Source organism: Cornus florida, unplaced genomic scaffold (assembly GCF_030987335.1).
Source record: "Cornus florida cultivar Cherokee Brave unplaced genomic scaffold, ASM3098733v1 CherokeeBrave_3.0.0_Hap2_Chr04, whole genome shotgun sequence".
In the NCBI taxonomy this organism is placed as follows: Eukaryota; Viridiplantae; Streptophyta; class Magnoliopsida; order Cornales; family Cornaceae; genus Cornus; species Cornus florida.
The window spans coordinates 87478454-87486280 of NW_026775574.1; positions in this window are offsets into that span (position 1 = coordinate 87478454).

The following is a 7827-nucleotide window of genomic DNA, read 5'->3' on the forward strand; positions in this document are numbered from 1 at the left end:
AGTAAATACTTAAGTATCATTACACATCAAGGAAGTTACATTAGCTTCCAAAATACCATACACCCTTGGTATGAAAAAATAAAACATCAAAAGTAAAGTATGCTAAACACTTGCATGTTAATATACAAAAATGCTTCAAATTGCTCATAAGCTTCTAAGGATGATGAACATCTAAAAACATTGTCTCCTTACCTGTAAAACAACCCAAACCACTAGGGTGAGTAATCAAATTACTCGTAGGAAGAAGCATATGCGTATACCCTAAAGTTTCAATATCATTGCAAGATCAATATAGACGAATACAAGGGATTATTCCAATTAACGTCTATGTTCAAGGTGTTCTAAGGGATTATCTTAAACTAATGCAATGATTCTTTAACAACACATTCCAACATTAATGTACTTAATAACATCAATTCACTAATAACAAAAATTACAAGTTACAATTAACATTGGTTGTCAACTTGGAATTAAATGCGAAATCAATTACTAGAAAACTTGGACATCACATCTCGAGCTAAACCATGATCAAAATGGTTATTCCGGGCATTAACCCGCCGGGAAGACCACCCTAGTGCGCACTATCTCAATTGGAGAGAACTCATACCTCCTGCACTAGAGCCAAACTCTAGCAATATCACTTGTAACAATATCCCAAGAGAATCCAAAATCATAATCAAGTTCAAAACTCATACCCTATAATTAAGGCATATTAACCACCTTCCATGCACAAGTATTTTAAAACCACACAAACCATGTCTTAGGATTCCAAGTCTAAAATGACATACCAAATGACAAGTTTTCATCATGATATTATGCACAATACCATACCACTATCGTATCATTTTAAATCATGCCTTAACAATAAGCTACTAGATTACAACATTATAGTAACAAGCTTCTAAAATAGTTACAATTACCAATAGTAATCAACTATAATGTAGGATTAACATCACAATAGTATAGTAATTCAAATTAATAAGAGTTCTATACAACATTTATAATCCTACTCAAGATACATATACAATATGCATGTTTAATTCAATAAATCCTAAGTCAATCATAAGGATTTCCTATAATATGCAACACTATCATATTAAGAGCATGTACACAATATATATTAAACCCCAAAGGATTTTAAAACACTTAAAATATAAACATACTACCACCCTTATCTCAATTGAGAATTGAATCTCTATAATCCAAGCTACCAAGCTCAAAATGGAAAATAAGTTTAGGGTTAATGAAGAGGAGAGTGAGGAGAAACTTTTGTTTCCCAAGGTTTATGGTCTAAAGTGAATGGAAGGAGTCCAAAAATGAAGTCAAAGCTATTAACCATGCTTTTCTCCAATGGTGGCTAGGTTAGGATTTTGAGAGAACAAGTGAAAATGAAAGGGATAAAGTGAAAATGGTGAGTGAAAGGTCTAGAAATCCTCCACTCACTATATGTTCTTACACTACCTCTCACAATCACACAATGCACGACTAAATGGTGAACCTACACTTGTCACAAATCAATGGCTCCTTCCTAGGCTTAATCTTAAGCCTACACTTGTTAACCATCTAAGCCAACAAGTGCACCAATCCTAGGCTAACAAGTGGGTGAATCTCCACCCTCCAAATGTCAATAGATTATGCTCCCAAATCTCCCAACCCAAATGCCAACAAGTGGCACCATGAGAATGTGACACTTGTCACATTTTCCAAAAATTGCAAAAAAAGTCCTTTTTCAAAATATCTTACAAATTAAATTACAAAAAAGGTCTCTAAGACGAAAAATAATAATTTTACATAATTTTACTAAAACCCCAAAAATAACGATTAATTACATTAAGTATGCATTCTTGCCATTTTACAAAAAAGTAAGTAACTACAATGTATTTTCTACAAAAGTGAAAATACAAATGTCATGAAAATCAATTATCGCATGCAAAACCGGAATCAAATCCGAGCACAAAAAGTGAGGTTATGCAAGGAAAGATGATAAATGGGAAAAAGACGAAATAGGGAAAAGACAAAATAGGAAAAAGACGAAAAAAAGAAAATCACCGAAAAAGTAAAAGGAGGAAAAAGATCGGGTCATTACAAAAAACCTATGAAGCTCGGCAATAATCCAATTCGAAAGATGTCTCTCCTAAACTTGGTGTCAAAATCCTATTTGAAATAACCAAAATAGCAAACTCACATCAAATAACAAATGGGACAAGGATAAGCAAATCAAACATTCTAAGGCAATATGAAACAAAACAAAAGAGAGATATGAGATCAAGGCCAAGATAAAACGTGAAAATATGCATCACTATACATAAGGGCATAATGGTGAATTTTTTTTTATATATATTCTTCTTTATATGAAAGCATGCAATGAAACAAAAAGAAAGAAAAAAAATAAAGAAACAAAAATGCACATAAAAATGCAACATATAAAAGATAAAAGCAAAAAAAAAAATAAAGAAGTAGAAATAAAGAAACAAAGATGCAATGGTGAATTTTTTTTTATTTTTTTATTTTTTTGAAACTATGCACAGGTGCGATCGATCGCAGAAAGTTGCAATCGATCGTACTAAGGTATGAACGGTCGTACCTGAGATCTTTTTCAAAGCCAAATCTACTTGTGCAGGCACAATCGATCACACCTTAGGTGCGATCAATCAAAAAAACTTACAAACGATTGGCAGAGGCCCAAATTTAGTGCCCAAAATTCTCGATTTCGCCCGATTTTCACCTACCAAATGGCTATAGGATTGCATCATTTTCGGGCATATTTATGACTTATTTTTGGCTTCAAGGATCTTGTATAAAAGTGGGATTGAACCATTTTGTAAAGTAGCTTTCATTTTTATTATATTATTGTAGATAGAATTGAGTTCTCTTAAGAAAAGTTAGAGATTAGTTGTGGTCGGTCGGTATATGCTACCAATAATAATCAACCCTTGCAATAGCACAAATCATTGTAAAATAGGGCTATCATAGGGGTAAGTCGAACCACAAGGACTGCAAGTTTATGACAACCAATGTTTTTAAAATCACTTTGTTTGATGAAAGAGGTGTAAGACTTGGTTTGTTAGTCACTTAGAACTACGAAATGGAAATTACATAAAATAATAAATGGAAGGAATTTAAGAGGAGAAGAACTTATGTAGAGAGGGCTAGGGAAGTGACTCCATGACGAGCCCCTTTCCAAGTGTATAGAAAATAGACTTTTTAATGTGAGAGGTCGTTTCGCAAGGTTAAAATATGAATGTGATTTTGGAAGCTTTTCTAGTTAAATTTACATTTATAAAAACCACTACTATAACTAATGAAGTATAGCGAGTAGGGATCGTCCACAAAGATTATACGTGTTGGAATTTTACTTCGACTCTAGCGTATCAAAAGTTGCAAAAGATAGAGATTGATTGATTAAACTAAGATACAAGGAAATTAAAATGCAAGAAAAGTAAACTAGTGAAAGATAGGGATTTAAGAGATATGAAGAGAGGTCTTAGGGTGTTGGAATCACCACTAAGCCAATGTAATTAACCACTTGCTTTCCATTAATGGGGAATACATTATTGTGAACAAAATGCGACTACCAATTGCAATATTAAGCATGAACCATCAAATTCATGTATGAATTGTCTACCTAACCAACAAATCAACTAAGTGTTGAACAACCCATCAAATCTAAGCATAACCCATCAAACTAGTCACAATTATAGCACACATCAATATAGAGAATCATGGAATTTGCAATGTTAAGCCATGGAATATCAAAGCAAGTAAAGATTGTTTACCTACCTACAAGCATGAAAATTGTAGAACAACCCATCAAGCATAAGTATAATATATCAAATTAATTGACAAGCCCATTCAATGAAAACCCATACTTAGCCATCACTAAATCCTTAATTAATCACACATAGACATGCAACCAATATAGAGAATCTAGTGTAGAGATTAATTCCCAAATAATCACACATAAGACAATATGTAATCAAATAGAGAATCAATAGAAAGAATTAATCCATATGAATCATGTAAGAAATAATTCCTAATTTAATCACACATAGACATGTAAATAAACTAAAAAATTAATAGAAAGAATTAAACCATAGAAATCATAGAAATATACCAAGATTTATTAAATTCACAAGGCTAGAACACTGATCACAACAATATATTTAAATCCCCAAAAATAGAAATACAAGGGTTTAATTTACACAAGACTTAGGGCTCATCCAAGCCTTAAGTGTAGATCTAGCCAATCATAGAGGAGGTGGATGTGGTCATGAAACCCTCAAGAGCAAGCTCCAAGCATGGCTCCATCTTCTTCTTCCTCTTCTTCTTCTTCTTCTTTGAAGCTCTAGAGAGAGATTGTGTGGATCTAGATATGGGTTCTTGAGATGTGCCTCCACTTCCCTATTTTTTTTCTAACCCTAATCTCTAAATTTCTAGAGAGAGAAAGTAATGAATATATAGAAATTACAATGAAATATATATGGGTCTCTACAAGAATTGTTGAATCCCTCTTATATACAAGGCTTTGAGAGCCAAATATGTGAGAACTCGGCCCTAGAATCTTCCCTTACAAGCTTTGCCCGAGTTGGTTCGAAATGAGATTCAGATCTGCTTTTTAATAAATTTCGCGAACAGTTCGATCGATCTGAGAAAAGTTCAATCGATCAGAGAAATTTCGATCGATCAGACTTTTCTTAAATCTATTAGACTTTTTTTTTCAGATCTATCCAACTTGGCAACTTTTCAGTATCAGCCTCTTTTTGCTCCAGATTAGCCTCCTTTTGTTCCAAATTCTCACTAAGACTTAGTTTGACTCCAAAAATGCCTTAAGAAACCATTTTTAGCTCGTTTTAACTTTATTGGCCTAAAAAAGCAAATAACACGAAATTAGTCTAAAACGAAAAAATAAGATAGATAAAGGTTCTAGAATATTCAAGCTTAAGGGGTTTAAATGGGCACTTTTCAGCGCTCATCACACCCCTAAGCTTAAATATTGCTAGTCCCTAGGAATGAACTACAAGTAAATAAATGAAATGAACAACTAATAAACTATGAACTAGAAAGCAATAAATGGATAACGCCACTTTCGTAGGGAACACGATTGCATTTAGCATATGCAACAAGCCTTTTAAACCCCTAGGTTACCCCTAGTGGACGAGTAAAGTCTCGTGAAGGTTTTCAGAAATGATACCCACAAACATTAAGCTCATTCTCACAAAAAAGGCACCAATATTGCAAACAAGCATTGGGAGAAAATTACCTCACAAATTTTCAACCCTTTCTAAGCAATTTCCCAAAATTTTAACATCAAGCAAGCAAGTATGGTCCTCCACACATCAAGAAAATGATAATGCAAATCAAAACAACACAGAATCCTTTTGAGTAGACTGGCATCAAGTATGTTGCTATCTAAGCCAACTAAAGAAATAATCACATTCTTACCCTCAAACTAGCACACAAATCTAGTACCGATCATCAAGACAAAGAGTGGACCTTTTATTAAAGCTTTATTAATCCAGGTGCACTTATTCTTTTCACTTGAATTTTTTTTATTTATTATTATTATTATTATTTTACTAATCCTAAGGATAAAAGATGGAAGTATGGTGCAATGTGTTGATCTATTAAGCTTTCTAGCGATCCATGAGGTCGAGCGTTAAGTCAATGACTCCCAAACCGGACGGCTTTAGGGCACCAGGTGTTCAAACACCCCTAAAGACTTACAAGCTCAAATCAACTAGGTTACAAATCAAAACAACATCCATCTAATCATTTCCCACTTCTCACCTTTTGGGAGAAGTCCTCACTTATTTATTTGCTTTTGCAACAATTTTTTTTTTTTTTTTTTTAGCAAGTTCAATTATTAACCTAGAGTTTGGGCCCTCCACCTTTCGACGTGAGAAATTCATTGCTTGATGATGCTAGAATCCCAGCTACTCAATGAAAAGGGTTTGTTATCTACTTTTATCAAAATGAAAGCTTTGAATGTACTACTAGCTTAATTGGGATATAACCAATTCAATAATCAACAAAGCACGTACCCCACAAATGAATACCAGTGTGTGTCTGTGCTAGTATAAAATCCTAGAGAGAATCACAAAACAATCACAAAATCAGGATGATGTGGACCACAAGTGCAAGCAAGATATCAATCTTTCAAAAAATTTATTCCTAAATGGCATTCACAAGGCATACAAGGAGTATTGGACTCTCAAGTCAAGCAATTTTTAAATTCTAAACAATATAGTCTCCAAAAGATCAAAATCATAGCTAATATGGATCTCCAATCTCAATCATGCATTCAAAGTTCGACTTTAAGTAAAATGCAACAAAGACACCTTACCCCCAAACTTAAACCGTACATTGTCCTTAATATGCAAAGAGAACAATGGAAAAGATGAAAAAAGTATACCGTGGTGGCGAAAGCATGAAGCTCGGCAATGATCCAATATGAAAAGGGTCTCTCCCAAACTTAAAATCAATAACCTATTTGAATAACCACACTAGCAAACTCACATTAAATATCAAATGGGATAAGATAAGTAAATCAAGCATTCTTAAGGCAATATATCGCAAGATGAAAGAGAGATATGAGATCAAGCCCAATAGAAAATATGAAAGCGCATGACTACACATAAGGGCACAATGTGAAAAGTTTTTATATTTTTCTTTTTATGAAAGCAATTATATATAAAATGTAAGAAAAACAAAGAATAAAATGCATGAACAAAATGCAAAAAAAAAAAAATAAAGAAGGCAAAATGCAATGAAAGAATATGTACAATGCAATAAATGAAAAACAAAAAGTAAGAAAGGATGCAAGAACAAAAAAAATGAAAATGAAAATAAAAACTCTTTTTTTTTCATTTTTTTTTTATAACATAACAAGTATGTATACTCACATACAATAAAATGCAAAGAAATAAAAATGTAATAAATAAAAATGCAATGAAATAAAGAATGCAAATTTTTTTTTATTTTTATTCTTGAAAGTATATACAATGAAACAAAATACAAGAAATATGCACAATGATTGCTAAGTTTAACGTCTTTAGCAAGACGGAATGCCACTTTGAATTTTTTTTTTTTTTTTTTTTTCAAAGAGAAAAGTAACTAAATAAAATAAAAGAAAATAACAAAATTAAAAGAAGATGAAAAAATAAAATAAAATAAAAATAGAAAGAAGAAAAAGTCAAAAAGTCAAAGGGGTAAAGTTGTGATCGATCTAAGGATGATCGATCGAAACTCGATCGATCGAAGATGTGAAAACCTGTAGACAAGCTCGATCGATACACAGAGAGGTGAAATTTGCAGAGATTCAAACAATTTATAAATATAGAACTGAAATCGATCGAAGGGATAACTAGATCGATTGAAGGATACTTAGATCGATCGAACAATAAGTTCGAACGATACACAAAGACTTAAAATATGTGGGGAATCTTTGAACGATGAAACTGAGAGATGAGAATATGCAGAGATGATGTTCGATCAAACAGGGCACTAAATGCCTAATTTTGAGATGAAAGTGCAGAAAATCCTATGCTAAGCCCCAATGATGGTAACAAGAATGGAGATTGAAAAATGAATGGAAGAATGTAGAAAAGAACAAAAAAATAAAAAGAAATGAAGGATGAATAGAGTTTGAAACTCTATGAATACTAGTGTTTAACGTCTCTAACTAGACATTAATCAAAAGAATCAAAAACCGGATATGAAACATCCTTATTGATACTCTTTTCCACTTTCTCATTTGATGCCTCTTTTATAACAATGAAATCATCCTCCAAAAGAATGACTTGAAAAGAAATGAAAGAGATGATATGG